Source organism: Dermacentor andersoni, chromosome 10 (assembly GCF_023375885.2).
Source record: "Dermacentor andersoni chromosome 10, qqDerAnde1_hic_scaffold, whole genome shotgun sequence".
Taxonomy (NCBI): Eukaryota; Metazoa; Arthropoda; class Arachnida; order Ixodida; family Ixodidae; genus Dermacentor; species Dermacentor andersoni.
The window spans coordinates 20,748,296-20,773,225 of NC_092823.1; the positions used below are offsets into that span (position 1 = coordinate 20,748,296).

General features: G+C 46.0%; 1 long non-coding RNA gene across 2 annotated transcripts; it reads right to left on the reverse strand.

The window, feature by feature from the left end:
• Positions 1–960: 960 nt before the first annotated feature.
• LOC140213784 (uncharacterized) lies at positions 961–23,375 on the reverse strand. Of its 2 annotated transcripts, XR_011890733.1 has the most exons (4): positions 23,118–23,375; positions 19,795–19,884; positions 11,934–11,987; positions 961–1,132 (listed from the first exon to the last, which is right to left on the reverse strand). It is a non-coding gene; the product is annotated as an uncharacterized lncRNA (long non-coding RNA). The 2 variants fall into 2 exon arrangements; XR_011890732.1 differs by lacking the exon at positions 23,118–23,375 and having other exon boundaries at positions 19,795–19,890.
• Between the last annotated feature and the right edge of the window lie 1,555 nt (positions 23,376–24,930).

The following is a 24,930-nucleotide window of genomic DNA, read 5'->3' on the forward strand; positions in this document are numbered from 1 at the left end:
CAACACATCGTACACGAAGCTATCAGCCTTCGCAGGCTTAGACTCTGCACTCATGCTACACTCACTGCTTTCGAGATAGGGCCCGCATAACCTTTCGACTCACTACTTGCTCCCGATCGATTTCAATATAATGCTCGTGCGGCTGCATCATACGGAATGGAAGACGGCGTGTTTCCTTCCCGCCTTGCTCCCTTGCGTGCGCGAGATGATGTCAGACAGCATACCGCACGTGGCCACGGTGTTATCGCACTTGGGCATAATAGGGAACATCACGGCCACGACGATGGAGAAAATGCTCCTGGAGTGTCCTTATAATTCCTATCGCGATTCCAATATTCATATATAAGAATAATGACTATGCTATACTGAGAGCAAATTGAATATAGGGACTCATTTGATTCTTTATAGAAAAGTTTCGTTTAATGGCACCTCCCTGCTACAGAGCAAATTATTGACTACAAAGCGCATTCGTAATAGAAAGCAGCAAAAGCCTGCACACACGAGCTGAATAGGCATGCAATTTTGGAGCCCGCTAGCTACAGGTCTATGCTGCGGGGACGTAAATAGTTGGAATGTAAGCGCGATTCAGTGCAAACCTCTATATTTCTGTGTAGGGAATTAAGGGTGCACGTCTAGTGGCGCATTAGCTGCATGCTTTGCAGCGCTGTGTCGGATCATTACCGTTGACCGTGAAGGGACACTTGTGAAGTGTCGATCAGACGTTTCCAAAATAGAGGAGAATTTGTCCGCTAGGTGGGCGTCTTCCTTCGGCTTTGCTGGGTTAACATTAACTATGCGAATTCTACTAAAAATGAAGCACCGCAGTTTCGTGAGCCCTGTGTACAGTCGCTGCGTTCATTAAAGAAAACTGCTGCAAAAGATACTCCCGTCATTGGATTCCAAATCTCGCCCCCCTCCATCTCCCCCCTTCCAAGCACGAGGACACACACACAAAAGGAATCATAAGGATGATGTGCGCCCTTCAATTTGTTATTGAGATGCAAAATCCTGGCTTTCGCGGGCGAGTAGGAGATCGTGCCGCGCTGTGTGCGAGGCGCGCCCTGGGAAAGCCTTTGTGCGGTTACTTGGGTAAGCTCCTGACGAATAGGTCCAATCTGTAGACGATGAACACCTGCAGCAAACGTAAGAACAAATGTTACGGCCGTGTCAACACACTTGTGGGACTGTTAATCGAAGTCTTAATTTCGTTTACAATTAAAGAAACGTTAACCCTATAGCCACACCACACAAGTGATTTTGTGCACATTCTACAACCTCAGATGTTTTCCGTCATTTGGCTTCTCGTTAATGAGCGCGTAAGTTTTCCCTTTCTGCACGGCATTTTACAGAGTATTGAACGCTTTCCTACCCGGAAAGACGAAAGGAGTTCCTAGCACGTGACACACGCCACCCCGAAGGTCACTCATTGCAGAATCAATCTGCTTATTGCTATTTGTTTTACACTATGACTCATTAGAGTGCATTTCTATCGGCCAAACTTCCCTGCTTTTGCTGCCCCATTACGTGGGGAAAACACTAAATATCCAAAATGCGATAGGAAATCGGCTGCACGTTATAGAGAAAAGAGACCAACGAGTAATTTCAGCCTCTCTGACTTTCCGCTTGACGTTCTTTGTTGCTGTGTGGCACACGCAACAGGCCGCATACTTGATGGTAAGCTTGCTAGTTCTTTTCCTCCTCTGTAAATCAATGTTTTTTTTTAGGTAGAAACACCTCACCACTCTTCCAGCCCATGGACTTTCTTCCATGTTCCACAGTAGTTCTTCATACTCAATTTTTCTGTGAGCTTCCCTCACTTTAAAACTTCTCAAGCCCAGATCACACTGCACAGCTTCATTCGTAGGCTTCCCGTGAGCGCGCAAGGCGAGGCGTCCCACTGACCGACCTACGTGAACCACCCAGATTTCCGAACCCCATACCCAGGCCTTCTATGTGGCGCTGTAAAGTTACTGAACAAATGGAATTTCTCAAGTGAAAATGCGTAGAAATATCATAAAGTACGACTAAAACCCAACCTACAGACATGATAGCGTAGGATTGTAATTTGAATATGCGAGAAAAAAGAGTTATGTTACGCGAAAACTGAAACAAACCCTTTTTCGAGCGTTGCTGCTATATATTGACCGGCTACAGCGTCCAACATTTGCGCAGTGGTGGGTGAATATTTTGGAGGCCACCAATCATTTTTCTTTGCCAAGTTACCAGAGTTGTAGACTTGATGGTCTCATTTTTGGAAAATTAGCGCTTTTCGCCAATTTTTAGTAAAAAATTGGCCAACTAAAGAAAAGTCGGAAACAGTCAATGGAATTTGTTTTTCCTTTGAATTCAACAAACCTCGTCAAGTTTGGTGCAGTGATTGCCCACAACAATGAATTATCTTTTTACGAGTATTTATACAGGAGCACCCAAGCTAAAGCTTCCTTTTAACCGAGAAGCTTAGGCGTCCTCCAAATCTTTCTGTCAGCTTTGAGGCGTGTGCGTGTTTTGAGGGTGTGCGCACAGGCCTCGACGCCCTTTCGTGCGTGTTCTGTTTTAACTGTGTGTATCTGTGTGTATGAGTATGCATGTGCTGTGTATGTGCGGGGTCAAGCAAGCATGTGCAGTGAGTGTGAGTGAGTGAGTGAGTGAGTGAGTGAGTGAGTGAGTGAGTGAGTGAGTGAGTGAGTGAGTGAGTGAGTGAGTGAGTGAGTGAGTGAGTGAGTGAGTGAGTGAGTGAGTATGTGCGCCTGTGTATACGTGTTCTTGCGTGCGCGTACGTCCTTGTGTGGGTGTGTCTGTGCGATAGTGTGTTGCGCGAGCATGCGTGCGTGCAGGCCTATGGGCGTTCGTGTTTTTATGTGTACTTGCCTGTGAGTGTTTTCGTGCATCTCAATGTGTGTGTTTGTGTGTACTTTGATGAGCGTGTGGTTGTGAGTGTGTATGGTCGTGTGTTTGTGCGTGTCAGTAACTACGTGTATGCTTGTGTGCGTGCACGGATGTGCGAGCACAAATGCGCAGTGTTACGTGCGTGTTTGTGTCCATGTACTTGGCTGTTTGAGAGCGCGTTTGTGCAAGTCCATGTGTGTGTGCGCGTACAGATGTGTGTGGGCGTTTGTGCATGTACGTGTTGATGTGTTCGTGGTTGTATACAGGCACCTGTATATGTGCGTGCGTATGTCTGTGTGCGTGTGCGCGTACGTAGGTTCTACATTCAGTTGAGCTGATATTTACACGCAAGAATGCTCTTCAATATTGACACAATTGTTGCCAAGAAAAACGATGTATTCGTTCACGTGCGTTTAGATAATTTCTCCTTAATAAACCTTCCTTTTAAAGGCGCAATCTTCTGTTGCAGCATTCGTAAGAATATATTAGGAAATCGAAAACCGCTTTTGCCTCATTCCGACCGATGAATATTTTTTCCCGGGCAAACGTGGATGGTTTCGCCAAAATGACGACGGATGTCATAGATGCTGTAAGGGCGGCGCGGTGGAGATATGAACAAATATGGCGCCGGCAGCGACCGTGCTTTCAATCTGAAAAACTGGCTTGGTATCGAGGAGGCCTAACGCTCAGTGACTGAGCCCGCACGCGCGCTGTCACAAGGCTGGCGTGATGGGGAGGATCGGCGAGTGAATTCCCAATCTTGCTCTCTCTCGTTGCAACGCGCAAGAGAAACGCTCCCAGCCATCTAGGCGCGCCCAAATTTTGCACCCACCTCAGTTTGAGTCTAAGACAGGGAGCACAGGACTACACCTATCCGCGCCATGCGCAGTGGCGGCCAGCCACGCTGGCCCCTCTGCCCCTTGATCGGGGGACAAGGCGGCGAGAATATACAGGTACCATCACTTTTGGCTCACCCTCGCACCCAAGACATGCTAATTTTGGCAGCAATTTTATTGGGCTTGGAATTTCGACGGAACCGCAGAGTGACGTCGAAAACTCGCCTGGAATGTTTCTTTGCGATCACATAAGACTACAGCGCCCTAAAAATGGTTTTCAAGGGTTAGAACTAAAAATAGCCTTATATAGGCTCGAGCGACGGAACCAGGCATTTAGGGATTATAAAGTCAGTGCTAAGCGACTTCTTCACACAAAGTTTGCACCAACACAAGAAAAATGTGGGGCCTTGGCGCGACTGAAATTCGATTTCGCATATAATTCAGTCTATATTTTATACGTGTCGCATGTAAGGTTTGTAAAGCTGTAATAAATGTCTCTTGTGTACTTGGTTACTTCATTCTTGTAGCCTAGTGCTCATGCACCCTCAAAAGCACGCGCAAGACACTTCCCGCACCGCACTACGCCTGTGTCCCCGATGCAGCCTACCCAATAATGTTTTTTTTTTTTTTTGTGTGTGTGTGTGTGTCTGAAACACTTATGGTATCTAACGTGCGAGCTGATTTCCTATTTTTTCTTTGTGAGCGAACAAGAAATCGATGTGCTATGAGAAAAAGCTTGGTAATTGAAATCGTTATATGGTTGGCCGTTTGCGTGTGCCTGTTCAGGTAGAAAAGCAAACTCATTTTCCCCAGAAATAACGCATTGACACCGATAGTAGATTAATAGTCGTAGACAAACGATTACTGCGTGCACTAACAAGCGTATGGTGTCAGCGGGCAGGTGCAAACACGAACACATCACACCCGACGCACGCGGACACTCGTTGTCAACACGCCGGTGTGAGCAACGCGACAGCAGCAGCGAACGAGGTGACACCGGTGCAGTCTACCGCTTCAACGCAACAGCGGCGGCCAAGCGCGAACATAGGCATGAGCCGTGTGCAGATCGTGACTGTTGCACTGGCGAAGCCAAGTGAACCCAACATTATGTGCGCTAAAGTACACTTTAATGGTCGCACTCAATCTCGTTCGTAGAGCCTTTTTCCGTGAGCACTTTCATAATACGTTTGCGCTTCCATGCGTTAATTTAGACCTCCTAGCATATTCGAAAAATTCAGGTTTGACCGCTCTTTTTTTTTAGGCAATCGTTTCTTTACGGTTATTGTTGACGTACCAATACTGAAGCACTTTTCGCGTTCCCATGACGTCATCGTATTTTTCCGTAAATAGGCCTGCCGATTATGTTTTCTCCATGATTTAAGCGGTACAGCTGGCACAAAGAAGAAACGGCTACGCCTCTCTCAGAAAAAGAAAGATGCTTTATTATTGCTTGTACTTTAGTTCATTTCCAATATCCTAGTTCATCGGCGTGCTCTATAACGATGTATAGCGTTATGAAAACGCTATTTGTATTCAGAACCAGTGACGTCTTAGTAGAGTGAGGCTATGTGCGCACATCAGCGTCTGAACTTGTTTCGCACTGATATAGAGACTGGCCGCCCTAAAAGGGCGAGGAGAAAGTAAGAATTGTAATCTAAACGCTGATATAACATGTACACACAGGTCAGTTCAATGTATTGCGACCCGGCACTTAAAAGCATTCCCTAAAAAGTTAATAGTGGGGCTTTAGTGTATTACCCCCATTATTTTCACGCATTATTCTGCCTCTGAGGTTCGCTGCACCATACATCACGGCACCGAAGAAACGAAACCGTAGTTGTGAGGAAGGGGTGTGGGTGGAAGAGAAGGATAACTACGCCGAATGACGGCAAGTATATTCAAGTACAAAAAATTTGTCCGAAATAAATATGGCCGAAGCTGTATTGTGTATCGTTAGGTAAATTACCTATGAGTGACAACAGAAGATGTGCATCCTAAATTCGATCACATGGTATCAGTAACTTTGGAATAACTACATTTATTCATACGGAAAACAAATTGACCGTTACGCGTAAGCTGGCAAGAACAGCAATACGCAATAAGAACGGAAGCTATGCAGCGGACAGAGAGTACTGCGACCGCCGAAACGCATCACGCGGACGCTTGTATTTAGCCCGGCTCCTCAGTCGCTCTTGCCCCGCGGACATGCTGTCCCATATAGCGGCACCACCATGAAGCTCGCCGGTGGCGCTTGTGTGAATGTATAACTAGAGAAGGTTTTCTGGATGTATATGACGGAGGTTCGATTCCGCTCGATGGCAGGTAATATTAAAGAATCTTTTTTGTTAATTCAGAACGAAACTTACCCCGCGACATACGCACAGTGACACAGGATAGTATAAAGACGCTCATTAAAGATCAGCACGCACCGAATGTCATGCACCGAGTGAGCAAAGTTGGTCCGTCGATTGGTCCCGAACCGGCTTCCCTGAGGACAGCAGCTCGGTACTTTACCCATCATGCCGTGGGACCCACATTACCCAGAGGCCCAAGTTGGCTGGAAAAGTTGGATACTGAGCCCACCGGTTCTTTATGTGCGCACAAAACACCCAGAAATGTTAATCGTGTTAACTATATTTCACAAAGACGTTATTTGTGCAGCCGACTGTACTGGGAACGCAAATTTTGTTCCCTCCAACGCAAGGTCTCTCCCTAAAGGAGACGCCATTGTATGGAATTCCGAACACTTCCGTGTTACTGCTCTACGCAATAACAGCCATGTCCTGCAGTAACACGGTATGGTCCGCTGATGCGACCGGTGTTCGCGCGTACCGTCGAGACAATAAGTCTTTTATGGTTGCAGCCGTTCTGCCATATCGTTAAGCAAGCAGGCTGTCCCACAAGGAGCTAGCAGCTATCACAGAATGCCATCTCTAGCGCACTTGAGCTGCGAAATCTGTAGAGTAACTAAACTAACATTTAATTTCTTTTTCTAGATGTCGACTTCACGTCGCTTATTATGAGAAATTTCACCTGCCGTGGCGGCTGAGTAGTTACGCATTTGTGCTGCCGAGCACAAGATGACGGGTTAGGACGTCCTTTCCAACTGGAGAGACGCATAGCTCTATTTTTGACCTTAAACGTCGCTAGTCAATGAATGTATCCAAGACTAACTCTTCCGACTGAAAGCAACAACTATATCTGTAAATCTTGTATGCCGTTTGCTACTACAATGCGCGCTTGATGAGCATTCCGGAGTTTGTGCAAATGATTGGTGAATGTTACGTCTCGTGTGTGTAAAATAGCGCAGTGTACCTATTTCGTTACAGGGCTTGGAAAACTCCGTGCCGCGCTATGGCACAAGGGTACTTCCTTTGAAAAGCGTGGTGGACTACCGCGGCGTTGCAGGGATCGTGGGAAGCCTTTTGAGCAAGCAATGTGATTTTCTGGCGTAGATGTATCATATGATCCCAAGCCGCCTAATTTCGGTGCAGTCCTTAATAGGTGCACATTGAGCATGAAACGCAGGAGAAGGTAAATGCGTACGTGTGAATTATCGCAAGAACTGGCCACCCCACTGCAACTATTCAATGTCTCAAACTGGGGAATGAATTTCATGCTAAAATTTACAAAGCCAACACGAAAGCAGTACGCCTTCAGAGAGTTTAAAAACGAGCTTCATCATTGGTCTTCTCCTGTGATTCCCTTCAGTCTGTATTTGCACTCGAATTCCTCAGTGTCCTTCCTCTTCGCCGGCTTTTATGGCGCATGCGCGGCTGCGTATCTGGGTTACCACATATTGTTTGTCTATGCTAGTCTGCAGACAATGCGATCGAAATGTGAAAAACGCTCTTTATGATGGAAGATTCTCGTAATTGCGCGGCCGGCTGATATACGTTTTTACGAAGCCTTCGTAACTAAGGACGACCAAATGGCGTCCGCATGTGTATGAAGGCTTCCTATCCTTCTTATGGTTGTGACACCTCTGGTGGCATTTTCTAGTTTTCGACTAGGAATACAAAATATCGAAGGACTGTGACAGTACCTAATACTTATATTTATATTATACATTAGGCCGAAAATCTGGATATGTCCAAGTCATTGATGCGTGCAGCTGATAGAGATGTGATGGTGAAGTAAACAACGCGTCACCTACGCATACATTCTAGAATAAAAAAAGTCAACTTCGGGTTCTCTCAGCTGAACACTCGGAGCGACGAATTACATTTGAAACACTTTTTGCTGATGTAACTACACGAAAGCTACTCAATCGCCCACACAATGCGTCATACGAAAAAGGTTTTCGATGCAAAAACATAAGTTTTCGCCAAGATTGTGACATCCTTAAACGCCCCAACGACGATGCCGACGTACATCGAAACCACCAAGATGACGCAGCGCAAAGCCCCAATGTGTAAAAGGCCGCGGCAAGGATAGTGTCTACGGACTTGATGTGTTGCTTCAGGAATAAATAAGGTATGCAACCCAACCCACATATTAGAATCATTTTGAAGTGAAGCTTTAGTGAAGCATTTCAATCGATGCCCGAAAACTATATTAGAGGTATACAGTTGTTTTTATCGCCATGCTATGCAACCCACGTATAGCCATGCATGGATTATGCTCGGGTAACGCAGATGTCAGAAGGTTGTTCCATAATGGCCTGCAATCAATTTAGTTTTGCGCACTACAATGCTCACAAGCTATGCCAAAAGGCAGTTTGCGAATGCACACTTGAGAGATTTGTGTCCTTAAGGGGCGAGCGCGCAGGCATAGATTGACGTTTAATGAGGTAAGACAGCCGAGATGACGTGTAGGAAGCGATATATTGATTGAATGAGCGTATAGTCGTTTTTGGCTGTTTCAGCCCTTAGGGTGTCTATAGTTGGCGGTTGAACCTTCATTGCCGAAACAACAAGAACGCGTGGTATCGACAATTCGTGTTGAAGGTGCGCTTGTCGCCGAAATCCCGCAGTAAATATATTAAATAAAGAAACTTAAATTTTTTATTCCTTGTGAGGGCTGTATTTAATATTTGCGCCGGCAAAAAACCATTTTGTTAATCTTTATTCAGCATCATGGGTACTAGGAAGGTTGTGAAAAGTGGCAATGGATGAGAATGTCAGGCTAAAGCTTGGCTCCGTTGGAGAGACGCCTTGGTAAAGAAGTCTAGAGTTAGCCCTGAAGTCGTGTAGAGATGCTGTGGAGGAGTGCTCGGGGGGAAGGGGGGGGGAGCTCTTTATTCGAGACAGGTAGAATACTTTAATTCGGCGGCCGCCTTGTTACTTTGCGGGGTTTTACGGGCGAAAAACCATGATATTGCGATATCCCTGTGAACAAGTGCCATCAACTTAGTTTGTGTAAATAGTTGCTCGGCGCAAGAAAAATAGCATTTGTTGTTAGCTGGTAAAGACGACAACGAAGGCGTTCAAACAACGACACATAAATATCTACACCGTCAGCAGTGGGCATTCTTTATGGGGCGCTATGCTGGTCGCATTCAATGCGCGTTGGTCATTTTATACCCAAGTTTCAAGCAGATTTATGAGAAATTACTCGAGCTCTTCAAACACTTCCCGCGAATTCTTCGACATCTGTAAGGACCCTCACAAGGGGGTTGACAGCATTGTTAAATAAATCTCTAATGGTGACTGATTCGTGCTCGCTGAGCAGCATACTCACCTCATCCAGAGACAGGACTGTTGTGAATGAACTAGAATATTTAATCCCTTCAACTTTACGTCTGAAGTGCTTGAAATGGGTGCCAGGTCACCGTGGTTTGTTTTTAAATAAAGAAACAAAGCCAAAAAACTTGCACCGATTTCGATAGATGGACCAATCATGTATGTTCTGCCGACTTATGCTTATATTACCCCGGGTAGATTTAGAAAATTATCCTTTTTTAAATACTCTGCAAAACAGACATTCCAAGTAAAAGACATAAACCGTTTGGTATACATTTGAGACATTCATTTGTGTCCCACGCCCACATTCAATATCTCTCACAGAATCACGATGCCGTACTGCACCAAATAATTTTTGTCTACACATCTCTAGTCTGGCTCTGCTCCCACTATGTCATTGTTGCAAAGAACCTGAAAACATTGAACATTTTTTACTAATCTGGCCACGGATTCGCAATACAGGAAAAGAAATACATTGAACTTCCGAAAATTAAATTATGGGGTTTTACGTGCCAAAACCACTTTCTGATTATGAGGCACGCCGTAGTGGAGGAGTCCGGAAATTTCGACCACCTGGGGTTCTTTAACGTACACCTAAATCTAAGATTTAGTTGCAAGTTAAAGAACCCCGAAAATTAGGCGCTGCTATGAACACTGAATACATTCTCTCCTTTGGGATATTTACATTGGCCTTGAGCCACAGGAACGCATGCACGGCCGCGTACGAGCTCCTTGGTGGCACAAGCAGAATACCTAGTTTACTTCCTTGTTTATTAATTATTTTACAAAATGGCTATTCACGAATATTTGTAGATTTTTTTTCAGATTTCCAAATAAGTTGATTAAAATTTATTACCGCCTAGCGTTCTCTGCTCTCAAGAGCACGTGTTTTCCTATAAGCATTTTGCATTTAACCCCCGGCTTCTTGGTCAGGTTCCCGTAGCGGGATCGCGCCATGGTAAAGAAAGCAAGCGGGCACACGTTAGGCCCTTTTTTCATAGGGGTGTTGTCGGTGACCATGTGATCACCAGCCACGCCTCAAAGCCCTAAAGGTACTCCGCATTACTTTGACCCCCCCCCCCCCCCCCCCCAAAGCTCGACTTTACATTACTTTGACCAAAGCTCGAACTGCAAGAACGACACTTCTTGCAGTTCGTTCCCACCAGAAGGACGCTGCCACGGCCAGGAATCGGACTCGTGACTTTGTTTCGAGCGGCGTAAGACCATAGCCGCGAATGGACCACGCAGGGTTGGAAGCAGCTTGAATATAGTTGCTTTCTTGCGTCTCACAAGCTGAAGGAAATCTGTGCGATCACAAGGGAAGCGCGGAACACGTTTTGCGGATTGCCTTGCGTTATTGCATTCCTGTGACATGGGAATGACATGTTATGTTATGGGGTTTTACGTGCCAAAACCACTTTCTGATTGTGAGGCATGCCGTAGTGGAGGACTCTGGAAATTTTGACCACCTGGGGTTCTTTAACGTGCACCTAAATCTAACTAAACGGGTGTTTTTGCATTTCGCCTCCATCGCAGGCCATGTAATGCACGGCGCCGATAACCGGGGGCCACTAGAGTTACAAAATGAGTGTAAAAAAGAAAGGAAAGCGTAGTGTAATAAATACAACAGAAACTTATGTGCAGTGGTGAAATTAAGAAATTTGCAGGCGCATATTGCAATCAGCAGTAGGAAGACAGGGGTAATTGGAGACCGCATGAAGAGGCCTTGGTCCCACACTGGACATCAAAATAGGCTGGCGATGATAATAGTTATCAATCTTCTGATGCACGCGCCGTGGTGGCTCACTTGATAGTCCGCTACGCTGCCCAGCACGACGCAGCGGATTCCATTCTCCCCCAAAAAAAGAATCTCATCAGAAACAAGTTTCTCATCGTACAATTTTCGTAAGGTCCCGCCAATGACGACCACGTTTTGGCGTGGGCGCAGTGCGCAAGAGCGGCTTGCGTGTCGTGCTTTGGGCGAACATATTGCAGCTCTCCGGATGCTCGAAGTTACTCAGGACTGCTGCACTACGGCGTTCCACATAAAGCATGACGTACGTGTTTACGACACCCAATTTATTGAACTCCGATTATGGCTCACGAAAACACGCGCATGCACAAACCAACACACAAGCAAGTACGCACGAGTGCACAAAGGCACCACGCACGCGCAAAGGCACGCCCACAAGTGGATTGCGCCTCGAAAAAATACCTCATTTGGAAGTAACGACTTTGTGTTTACTGCATTTTGTTCCTACTCCCTTTTTCCGGCGCTAGAATCGCTGATAGTTATGGCTAGTGAATTCGGAGAGAAAGAAACCGATAAATGCAGATTAAATCGCTAGAGTGCATGGGGCAGTAAGGATTCAGCCAAATTATTTACGAAAGCTCTTCGGTTACCGTATTTGTTTTTATTTTAGAATTAGGCATTTCAACATTGATGTTCCAGATCTTAGCGCGAAATGTCTGGTATGTCATAAAGCAGCTGACATATGCTTTTGTAAGACTTCCTATTGTTACTCACCTCAAGTAAAAACCGTATGATCTCACTCCCTGCATTCCTTATCAGGATTTGGATCTGGAAATCAAAACAAAATAATAGATGCCGTTCATGATTGTAATAAGCTGTATTTCGTGTAACCCAAGCTCAGTACGTAGCCTATCCTATCATTCCCACGATTGGTTACATGAACCTAGGATGCAAATAATGACGCACCTAATTGCTTTCTATTACCGTCTCCAACCGTTTGAGCACCATTGCAAAGCTGTCGTTTGGCGCTGACTGCGCCTGGATATATTCGAAGCTCCTGGAATGTTGCCGTGGATTCTGCAGTGCGATTCACTTCTCCAGTGAGAATGCGCTGCCGAGACGAATAGTGGCGGCGCATAGGCAGCAAGCCGAACGTCGCCATGTCCCTCAGCAGTTACCTTGCAGCTATGTAGTAAACACAATTAAGCATAACAGTGGCAATTACGCTGCAATTAGCTGTTGTTTTAAATAACCTAATAGTGAGAAGTTGTGGATTTGATGAGGTCCACCCCGCTAAGATAAAACTTATTTCCACCTAATTTCAGGCATACTTTCTTTTATTGTTAATTTATTACTCCGGATTGGCTTATTTCCCTCTGAACTGAAGCGTGGCGAACTTATCCCAGTTTTTTAAAAAACGCGACAACTCATTATTGCACCAACTACAGACCTATTTCTATTTTTCCGTTCTTTGGAAAAGTTATTGAGAAACTAATTGAAAAACGGCTAACAAATTATCTTTCTAAACCTAAAATCCTCTCTGCATGCCAGTTCGGTTGTCGCCATCGGTATTCCACAGAGCTGGCACTTATTCATCTTACGGACCAAATGAAAAAATTATTGACCAGGGATTTCTCGCCGCCTCAGTTTTCATCAATCTAACGCAAGCATTTGATAGCATTAATCATAATGTCTTATTTTCTAAGCTCGAAGCAATTGGCATTTGCGGTCCTGCCCTTTCGCTACTAAAAAGCTGCTTATATAACCGGGTTCAAGTTGTTTCTGTTTCCAGTGCTTATTCTCGACAGCGAACTACTCACATCGGTGTGCCTCAGGGCTCTTTCCTAGGGCCACTTCTGTTTTTAGTTTATATTAATGATTTACCTAATTGTATTTCTTTGACAAAATGCATTCTGATGCACTCAGTTAATAAACTAAGTGCTGACTTAGAAAACATTCTAAGGTGGTGTAGTTATCTAGTAATGCAACTAAGACTAAATTTGTTATATTCTCTTCACATCAGCGAAACATAGCTTCCATTCGTCCTATTAGTCTTGGTCCCACTGCATTTATCCATATTCATGTTCATCTTTCCTTGGTGTTCTATTCAATTGTAATCTGAAATAACACAATCATATTGCTCACATGAAAAAGAAAATAACTTACGGTATACGCATTTTAATTAAAGCACGTCCCTACTTCACACATACCACATTGCTCTCACTTTACCACTCTCTCGTTCACTCTCACATTACGTATGGTATAATATGTTGGGGAAACACCTATAATACTCATACTGCGTCTTTACAGACAGTTCAGAACTGAGCCATCAGAACAACTACCTATAGTTCACGCTTTTCTAAAGCCACTCCTGACTACACGAGAATAACATCCTTACTATTTGTGGGCTCACTAAATACAACCTATGTACTTTTTTCTACAGATTTCTACATAATGAGCTACCATCGATAACATTTTCACTATCTAACCCGACAACTAATTCTACAACCATATTCGGGTTGAATAAAAATGTTCTTTTTCCACGAATCCGCACTTACTACGGTAAACAAACCGTGGAATTCACTTCCATATCAGTATCCTCTCGTTATGAAAAAAATACTAGATATTTACACCAATTCAGAAGGGAACTCAAAATTCATTTATTATTGACAATACTAATGAGAAAATTTACTGTAACCGCCTTCCTGTCCGTTCTTTCTTGCTTTTTCTTGTTTTTCTTGTTTGTTTTTGTTATTGTAAATAAACTACTGGCATTTTCTTCACCTATAATTCTTTATGTTACCGTGAGATAAGCTAAACCTTGCTATTATTTGTAATCAATTCAGTATGTTGCTGTGTTAAAGTTCATACCATGTTGCTTGTTTAATACCTTATTATATGCTACTGTTGCTTTGAGATGTCAATTATCATAACTACTTTTGTGCAGGCGGTCCCGATGCAGTCTTTCAGTATGGGAGCTCTTCCTGCATACTAAATACTTGTTATTTGACCCAACTTCTAAAGATAAATTCTGATTCTGATTCTGAATGTGCGGGGAGCCATCTGCGGATAGTATACATTTGGCTTTCCGCCACAATGCGAAGCATAGTTATCCAGGCGAGCGCAGGATGCCATTTAATGCCTTGTAGGCCGCACGCGCGTTGCCACATGCCCCTGAGCTGAACACTGCGGTTCTCGGACATACAGATAGCACGTGGGCCATTACGCATTGCCCTGAGAGCACAAGCGTGGCTTTCCGAAAGGGGATACGTGGAATATTCTGGCGAGCTCCCACACAAGCACATCGCAGGCGGTTATCGTACAGAGCGAAGGCAATGACAAGGAGACGAACTGCAGGAGCTCGTTAGCTTGTTTCCGGTCCCATGCCACTCTTGCTTCTGTCCAATCAATCAGCACAAAAAAGAAGTCAGCTGACATCTTATCTCACTCGGTCATCTAGCAGGGCCGAATTGGCCTCAGTAATGTGCTAGTGTATTCGGCCAAAGGAGCGTGTCAACTTAGATGTCGCAGCTACTGTTACGCGAAGTATGTTCATTCACTGAAGTAATGGGACTGCCGTTGACTACATAGGTTTAGGTGACTGACATAACTCATAACGACGGTACTGCTGCACATGGGTGTGTAAGAAAGATAACTAGCCATGGTGTGGACTCCACACACTACATAAATACCCTACTTGACTCAGGAATTAAATTTCCTGCATTCAACTTTTACTATTAGTGCGAAATACCGACCAATGGTTGGAACGTCCACGAAGCGTCCTAGTTCACCGGTGATATACCGTGGATTGAGCTATATAATGAATTTCCCGTTCTGATGTAATCCTTATTTCTGGAACTATTGTGGAGAAACAGTACTGGCAGAGCGACTGCAGCTGTACGTCCTCATGTCGAATTTTAGTGAATAAATGCTAGAAAGACATCACAAGAAGCCAGAAGCACCGACTGGTGCATGTAAACAACTATAATTGCCTTCCCCTCTCTGTGCCTCCGAATGGCTGCCAAAAAACCATCGATGGCTCATTACAGCACAGCTTTGTAGGTTTATGCTAGCCCCTATAAATATTTGGAGCAGTTGTTCCATAATTCAAATTTAAACAAACGACGACTTTCTCAGCACTATCCTTGTGCTTGAGTGCTGTTTGCTTTTCTAGCAAGGAATTCTCCCGGTAGGGAGTTCAACATGTACCTACCATTTTTATCAGCTCCATTTTTTACCGTCACAGCAATATAATAGCTGGTATAAGTGTTTCTTAATTGCTTACTGGGCACCCCCTTCAAGACAAAACTCTTAAACAACACCATCATCGCCACAAATAAGGAGCTAGCCGCATGCTAAAAAGACAGCCGGCGTAGTGCGGACCCTTAGCCAAAAATGTAGGTAAGGAAAGGGCAAAGTCAAGAATGATGACTGCAGTTTCGCTCTCAGCATCTATGGTCGGGTTTATAGGTCCCAGGGAACCACTTGCATTCCATGAAATTTCGTTGGATAGCCCGAAACCTGAGTCGAGATGTTCCACATCATCTGAGCCTTGAACAACTGAACAATGATAAGGAGCTGTGCTCCGAAAATATTTCATACGTGGATAACGGCAGCAATTGGACCGAAGCTCCAAATGCTGGCGGCATCTATACCCAACGTTGTTGCGCTACCGCAGCCTCACCGTGCATTACGTGAAGTCCGCTCTGATGTCCGGGAACCGGTTCCTGAGTACGTTCCTCAAGGCCTTCAGGAAAGTCATAGAAAGGAACAGGGCCGGAGCTCTTCGTGATGCCCGAGTACAACAAAAGGAAGGAACAAATGTCCATAGCCCTAAAGAATGTAATGCATCTCTCTCGCCACGCCGACATTACAGAGGCAATAAGGCCGTTTTCTGATTCGTGCAGTCAACCAAGAACTTTTCGCTTGTATAATTCGGACCATGTCGCAAACATTCATTCTGCCATTGCCAGCGCTGCCGTCATCTGCCTGGCCATCACTCACTATGGTATTGTAGGAAGTCTTGATGGCGGTCCTAGAGCCGCGCCGTCGTTCCTGCGTTTATTTCGGCAGAAGGGCAAAGGCGGCAAGAAGAGCGGCGGTTGCGCCGACCAACATAGCAGGCTTTGTGAACCACACTGTCTGTGCCGAGCTTGCGCCTCGAGCTCGTGCCGTGCATTTTTACTTTTCTTTGATTTTACAGCCGGCACCACGGCGGCGGCTGCGAGCGCCGTCGGAATGCGGTGTCCGTGGGCGCTGTAGCCCCCCCCCCCCCCCACCCCACCACCTAGACGGAACGTCAAAATGGCGAACCTGCGAAACCGCGTTTCAAACGTGTGTGGGGCCAGTCCAAGTGGCCAAAGTGAAGGGCATTGAGTTACTGCCGCAGAGCTCAGACGGACGGCACCGGGTATTGCGTGACGGGCGAGGGACACGATGGACGAACGTTGGAGGGACGACCGCACCAACTTGATGCAGTGACGGCTGGGACATGCGTCCCCAGGATAGATAAAACGTTATTTGATCTATTTATATGTGGCGGGGCCCCTAGACATCAGGGAGCCCCTTCACCGACATCTCTAGGCAGGCCCGGTCCGCCAGCCAGAGCTGATCATCCGAGCAAACGGCCCAAAGAGCGACCTTCCCCAAGGAAAAGGAAGGGCTGAGTATAGAGTGCACCGCCATGTTCTCGGGGCCCTCCACAAACAGTGGGAAAGACGTGCCCGAGGCGCTCGGTGGGTGGTAAAGTGTGAAATATGGAGACCAGGGTAAAATAAATGTCCGAGATAGGGACAAATAAATGCTTTGGTTTGAATCTAGCGCCAAATTTAACTTTGGTAGGTAAGGGAATGGTGAGGGGGAGGTAAATTTCATCTCCATTTCCTGTAATACCTGGTAATCTGGTGGTAGGTGTAGATCCCGTCTCCTGGTTTTTCCATGGGGTTGGCTAAGTGGTTTTCCAGGGTTCGGAGGTAAAGACCTACGACATGCGCATTAACGCGCTCCTTCCCAGGGACACAGTCATGCCCAGGCACCCACAAGATGGTCATTGGATGGGGAAGCGAAGGCATGTTTTATAAGATGTCGGCGACCGTCTTAGGTGCTACGCCTAGAAGGAAGGAATTAATGGTATGCACTTTAGGAATCGGTGCAGATTTTTTAATGGTAAAATCCGCGACCACATGCGCCACTGCTAGGGCTAATGCGACATCATCAGCCACGCCGGTGCGCGCTGTGTTTATCGAGGTACGGATGTTATGCGTCCGTCCTCCGTCATGGCAGCAGCCGTGACCGTTCCTTCGAGAAGACAGACCGCGGCGTCGGCATAGAGGACGTCTTCGCGATTCCAATAACACCGGACACAGTAATTTGCTAAAGCCTTGCGGCGGCCCGAATAACGGTGCGAAATAATGTTTCGTGGCAACGGTTCGAGTTGCATGTTAGTCGTGAGCCTTACAGAAATTAGGAACCATGGCCCTTCCTTCGGGATCGTGCCGCTTCGCTCACACTCCAGTGGTCAGAGTAGGTCTCGCCCTGTGGGTGTTCGGGAGAGCTACAGGAGTTGATTACTCCTCTGTGCCTCAAGGATTTCCTCAAGGGTATTATAGAGACCAGACGGTAGAAGATGGGAAGCGCTAGCGCGGACCGGTAGCCTCAGTGCGGTCTTAACCGCCCACCTTATTGTACTATTAGCCTGAACCAGTTCTTTTTCAGTGAGGCGATGATACAGGAAGTGGTAGGCGAGCCGACAGATCACCAAAGCTTCAATCACTGCATGGAATGCTTTTCAGACAGACCGTGATTTCGTGGCTCAACCCAGCGAACCAGTTCGGACATTTGCTTTATTTACTTATCGAGGAGGTTCAGGCTAAAATCCGCGTCTTGGTTAGATTGGATGCGCAGACCCGCGATATTTATTTCATGTCCCTTAGGCACTGGTTGACCGTGTACCAACAAGTAAATGCCTGTGTCGCCGGTGTGGGCATTAATCCTGAGCAATTCGGATTTTTTGCAAGCAAAAGATCCCCATTATGCCAATATGCTGTTCGATGACAATAGCAATTTGTAGGACAACTTTGCTCTCCCCAATAGAGCTTTGTGACAACCATGGGGTCAAATTATCAGCATAGAGAGCGTGGGGCAATTTAGGTATGTCTGCAAGCTCTCTGGCAAGTGGTGCCATGGCTACGTTAAATAATAGTGGTGATTGGACTGCTCCCTGGGGTGGGCCCCTCTTCAGGTGGGAAGAAGCGGCCGATGTGAGTCGACCTATTCTAATCTCGGAGGTACGATTTTTTACATGTTAAAAAACTATGCTTCGAGATCCTATATTCAAGTGCAAAAACTTAAGACGTTTTTCCTAAGCAGGAGTATTCGAAAATTGCTCTAAAAGAGGCATGGTAGCTCTATTGGCTTGATTGTTTGATTGATGCCTTACAGCTGATTTTCGCAACCAGTACTTTTTTGATGTGATGAGGCTGCCTGTTTTGACAGCATTTCGAGATTAAGCAGTGTCAGCATCAGATCAGTCTCCAATTTGAAGTGCCCAGGCGTAGGATATGCTTCTTTCTTATGATCGGCCATCGAGCAAGTTCCTCTGGTGTTGCTACGGTCAGGAGAAGCCCCAAAACCGGCTGAATCTTTCAGCAGCAAGCTCTGGTTGTTCTGTCTCCAAACAATTTTGCTTAGGGCCTTATTGCGGAGATAACCACCTGGATAGCGATACTGTGGTTCGACAACAACCACAATGACCTTCGAGATCTTCTACAGGTGGGAGCTGTCATACAAGCTTTTGCCTTGATCACCCTGACATAAGAGAGTAAACGCAAGAGTTCTAAATATTATATGGAACATGCGCAGCTCAAAATAAATGTCGCCGTCACAGCGCAGCGAAAAACGTCTGCCGAAAGGAAGAAGCTTGCAAATGCTACGAGGCCAACTCGTAGGCAACAGTAACTTTCGAACGTTTACTTGTATCCTGGGAAAGAATTTGATTTCTAGCAAAGCGTCACACAAAAATTATGTGCAATTATTTGAACTAGTTAACAGCATTTTCAGAAACTTCCTACTTTAATTAGATTTTTGTAGTCTTGCGCAATTTTTACTTCTTGTGCAGAATTTTCCTGCACCTAATGCATCTCAATGAGAATTTCGTACGCAGACTGCATCTCCAGTTAACTTGATAGTGCGAATTTGAGGGAACCAATAATTATTATTCTTTCCTAAAGTCAAGAATAAGTGCCTTAATCAGCTGAAATATTCCAGCACCAATGCTCGCCTCCAGAAATATCAGTGGGGGCTCAATAACGGAGAAGATTACTGTGGATGTTACTGCGACGAGGATTTTCCGTCATCACATTCATCTTCTCTGTATTCAGCTATTAGATTCTGCTCAGCTATACGAAGGTTACATTGACAAACTCGTCCCTGCCAACAGTAGCTGCGGGAGCTCGAAATGCGTAAATGCGTAAAATGCGTCTGGGTGGTTGATCAGACGTATCGTAGACGACGCGTCTCGGCAGTGGCAATGTGTTGGGTTGCATTGCTTCTATGCTATAGCACATTACCTTCGACATTCATCCTGTGCAGGCATGTGGTAAAATGTTTTAGCAGAGGGCATGCTAAGTTAACGTACCTTCTGGCGGCGTTTATTCTCTTCATCTTCCTTGTCCTTCTTGTCGGATTTTTTATTTGTAGTCTTGTTGTCCGGATTTTTCCGAGCCAGCTAGAAAAAATGCCAAAACTGTTTTAACATACTACCTGCATAGGCCAGCATCAACTACTACACTAGTCAGTAAAGCTTCTATCTTCACTGGTTTTTGTCTCACATGCGTGAAAACTGCATGCGTTAGCATACTACTACAGGCGTGCTGCTTCACGTTTATCCTGGAGGGTATGGCCATTCGTGTTAATGGTACAAGTTTCGGCAAGAACAGCAGACCATGAAGTTATGGGTTTGATTATTTATTAGAAGGTGCATGGTTGTCCACTGTTAAATGAGTGCAGAACCAACCCTCGGGCTTGGAAAAAGTACATAGTTCGCGGATAGCATACGCCGCTGTGAAATCTCAGCTAAGCTTTGCGCTCGTTCGCTGGGCGCGGAGCTTGCAAGCGCAACGTAAAATCATCTTTCTCTCAAAGTCTCTCTTTTCAACAGAACCTGCTGGTCGCTCTCTTGTGGACGCTTTATTTCGTAATATAGATTACCATACGAGCAACTATTAGCCAATAGGTGACGTCAATCAAGAAGGGCGTTTGGAACAGTGCGCTTCTTCCTACTGTTATTGTAACATTTATTGGCGCAGTTTTATAAACAGGCTGAATAAAGGCAAAGTCTGCTTTCTAATTTTAATAATAATGAGGCACTTCCGGAAGAAACGGTTTGTCGCTGCTGACTCTCGGTGCGGCCACCCGCATAGTAATTAGGCTTTGGTCACTCTGATTATCCCTGTCGTAGCCGCCGGGCGTCGCTATTTTCGACCAATTTTTATTCTTCAACTAGCCTCGAACCATGCGAACATTAAAGTCAGACCACACGCACGCTAGCCAGGGCGCGCTCACTCATGGCCGCTCCAAGTTAGACCCTTGACAGACTAAATGATAGCGCTTCAAAATTTCGCAAATCTTGCTATAGTCCGTCGGTCTAGCCGGTGAAGGACAAAGTCGGTCTGCACCACACACCAATATCAGACTGGTGGATATGAGCGCCAGCACGCACTCAACCCGTGTCGTGTACAAACGAAACGCTGCGCATACGCATTACAGTTGCACGTAGCTGTGGTTCGCTACGTATCATAGATACCGCCGCTGCCGTGAGGTGAGGACAAACGCATTTGGCTTGCATTTAGGGCGTTCTGGGCCTCAAAATACCTACCACTAGCGTCGACGTTAACAGCTACTATCAAGTGGCAACTGCGTGCAGAAGTGACGTTCGGTAGGAGTGTTTTGCGGACGCCTCGCTCCGCCGTAGCCTTCGCAGTGCAAATTGCCAAAGAAGAAGCGAAAGCAAAGCGAAGGGCTTGTTTGATTGCCAATTACTCCGCTTCTGCTTAAGGCATTGAACTCCTTTTCGCGGCGATGTATTTCGAAAATAGGCCATATTGACCTTAAACGTCATTCTCCAGCTAAATAAAAAGTGGTTCAGGGCCTCTTGAAAAGTGTCTCGTAATGTGATCTCGCAACAGTACAATCACCTAAATTTGCAGCAGAGGTGTGGTTGCAGCAGGGTTAAGGTATCGTACAGTGAGTGCGTCGTGAGTGCCGGTTTACGTTAGTCACCGTGTTTGGTTCTGTGTTGTCTCGACCGCGCTTTTAGGATTGTTGTTGTGGCTAGGTGGAACTAGAAGTAAAAAAAAAAGGGGGGGGGGGGGGGTGAGACGAGCGCACATGCAACTCCGTACTTCACGTATCACGCTACGGACAAAGGACGATCTGGGAATAGATTGGCAGGCTTCAGTGGATTGATGCTAACGTGTCATCCCCGACTAAAACCGAGGCACTTAAGAAAAATTAGAGGGCGCTTAAGCTTCGCCTTTAAGAGTGGAACGCGATAGCGTTATCGCACCCTACTCAAACGCGCTACGCCAGCCAAACGTCGTGATCGGCACAGATAGCCGGTCCCCGACGCGCCATGAAGGCGGACGCGATCATGGGGCGAGTAGCGCGCCACGTGTCGGGGCAGCGCCGTACATTGCGAGGAGGGGGCCTTCTGTGTTTGCCGCAAGATGGCTCTGCGTGTGCGCAGTGCAAAGAACTGTAGCGGAAACGTACTTCGCTACTCGTGAAACTGCGACTTCTGTAAGTTACATGGTCATAATTACCGATATACCGCAGTATAACTTTCTACGGCTCGTTTTTAAGCAGACACCGCATTCACTAGAGGCGATTTTGTGCCGTTTCGAAGGAACCAACTCATGGCTGTGTGGTAGCGTCTCCGCCTCACACTCCGGAGACCCTGGTTCGGTTCCCACCTGCCATCTTGCAGTATGTTTTTTTATTGATGAAGTGCCTTCTGGGATTTATCACTCACGGCCAACGCTGGTGACGCCGACACCGGCTTTTCTGCGACACGAACTCCTTAACGCTGTCGCGTTAATATGTACGATAAACGCCTCTCAGGACAGTGGCCGCTGTGCAGTGCTCCTGCTTTGATAGCAGGCGATGCATTTGCGGTACGTAGAACAGCCACGTGGAAGGACACGAAAGAGGACGCTGTTGTGAGTAATTGAGAGACGAACCCTCCTTCCCGCAAATACATTACATGTGGGCTCGAGGGACGCAGTGAATTGAAGAGCGGTGGATGCGATGCAAGAGTGAACCGGCCTCAACAGAAGAACGTATGACTGGCGCACATCAAATGGCTGATGGCCGCACGTAGGCTCGGTCATCGCGCTACCCGCACGCGTGGGCGCTCCCTGTTGGGCCCCATGCGGGCGATACAACAGAACTTCGTTGCGTAAAACATCACTTATCCTGAGAATACACCTCATGCCGCAGTCAGTGTGCTTAAACGCGTGACAACGTTCTCTTACGTTGGCCTCCCTGCCGGCATGCTGTGCCCTGTCACACGCTCCCTGGTCCGCGGCGTCCAGAAGTTTGTTCAATAAAGCTAAATGAACAATTCCTATAGAGACACGACCAACCTACTTCTTCGTTCTCATGAACTGCAGATGGGCTAGCCATAGGTGGTGATGTGCGTAAAGTGAGCTGCCAATCATCGCCTGGGTATTCTTACAATGGAGTCAGTATGTGGATTTATTTTCAGAAAGGCCGGCTGATGTAGCGTGGGTCATACCTCACAGTCTAAGTTGTGGAATTCATTACGAACTCTTTTCAGCCCTAGAGCTCCACACACAAGCGAAATGATTTAGGCAACGGTATCTCGAGCGCATAGGCGATGCGCAGTCGTGTGCGTTATGCAGTATTCAATTTCTAATTTGAGTAATAATTTTAGCTTACCGACAATACATGAGGACCCTGTTGTTCGTCAAGCCGCAGCGTGCGAGAAGAAGGAAGATATGCTCAATGCAAATGCGAAAAATAGAGGCATTAATTTATATATGTGTGCTTTGGGTAGAATAATTTCAATCAGTGTGCTCTAAACAGCGTAACGTTATGCCCTTAGGATTGAGAACAGGTTCTTGCACATATCCAGCACGCCATGAACATTGTGATAGGTTCGCTTCAATGTACACTGATAGAAAGTATTATGTTACGGGGGGTCAAAAACAAACAGCTTTGCTTTTTTTTTTTTCGGAAGCCAGGACTTTTTTGTTCCTGAATAAGCATGTCTTATTTAAGTTACGGAACTATAACGTGCAAGAATCATATTATTTTCCCTCAGGTCATTTCTGGCATAAAAGCTGTCAATAGGGGTAATCGCGCCAGCAATGAATAAGTTACTAATGAATTGCTGAATCGTCTACAGCACTGCCATTTATGTAGATAAGTGAAGGACCTATTGGATGAACTAAGTTAAAAGTAACATGACAAAAATTTTGGCACATTGTTAGGCTTCTGCAATACGCGAAGGCGAACACCTGCTCCACACGTGGCAATGTATTCAACTATCCGATCGGAGCGGTCAGATTTCTTGCAAGACATAACGAGCCGCATTGAGAAGTTAACGTATGGCGCGAAAGGGTGACCTCCACAGCGACACATGGCAATACCTAATACACTAGGTAAAGGTAATTTTCTTCTTTATTTCGCTCAACCGTTATCAGCGTGAGGTCTAACGATGATGACTGATGTAAGTAGGTAATGTTCAACGGAAATGTGCCGCTCTACAACGGTGAGTAGTTTCGGGGAGCCCGGAGCATGTTGCGAAGTGCGCTCAACCATTGGGCTACTGTGCTTGAGGAACTTGAGCGACATGTGCTCGGTTCCGCCAACATCAGCGAAAACGGGTTAGACACACATTTTGGGTAGCATTGCCTTCGGAATCAACGCACAAGATGGTCTGACACATGTCTGAAAAACCGGGTTCCATTCAACAAAGTGCTTGGTATGAAAAGCCTTTAAATTTCCCTAGTGCGCGATAGTGGAGAAATTCGCATTAGGAAATCGGTTACATGGATTCCTCAAGCCACGCAGACGGACTCATTAGCGTGCTCCACCACGAGTTCTTTGCCCTAAGACGCCTCTGACCCCAGCCGAAGTTCGAGGAAGGTAAACATAAGCACTCCGAGGTCACTCGTAGTCGTTAAGCGCCTCACAAGAATGAGATCTGCGTGGCCCTACCGGAACAAGAACAATTGGTAAACACTAGGTAAAGGACATACAGAATCAACTTGCGTTTTATATCTCACCTACAAAAACGAGTGTGTATGTCATTGCCGCAACAAATAGGCTTCAGGCATAACTTACAACTCTATCTGCCGTTTAACTCCAAAAGATAAACATGATTTGAAGGCATTTTCCTTCTAACCAAAAAATTCAGTAGAACCGATCGCACGATGAATATCTACGGTAGCGCATGCAATTAGCAATGAAGTAATTATCAGAAATGTACTTCAACTGCCGAAGAGCGTCGTGTGCGAGTTGTGTATGACGCCGGGCTGCTTTCTGGCTCTTCCTTCTAGGCACGCTTTGTCATCTAGCGTCACCGCAGTAAAGTCTATACGCGGTCCATGTGTTAAGCGGTTTGGTCTTCCCCGAGCACCAAAAAATTTAATTCTTTCGTCAAGAAAGCAGGCACATATCCCATGATGCTAACCCCATTACCCAAGTTGGCGTCAGCGAGGGTCAATGAAGAGCGGCACATACCCAC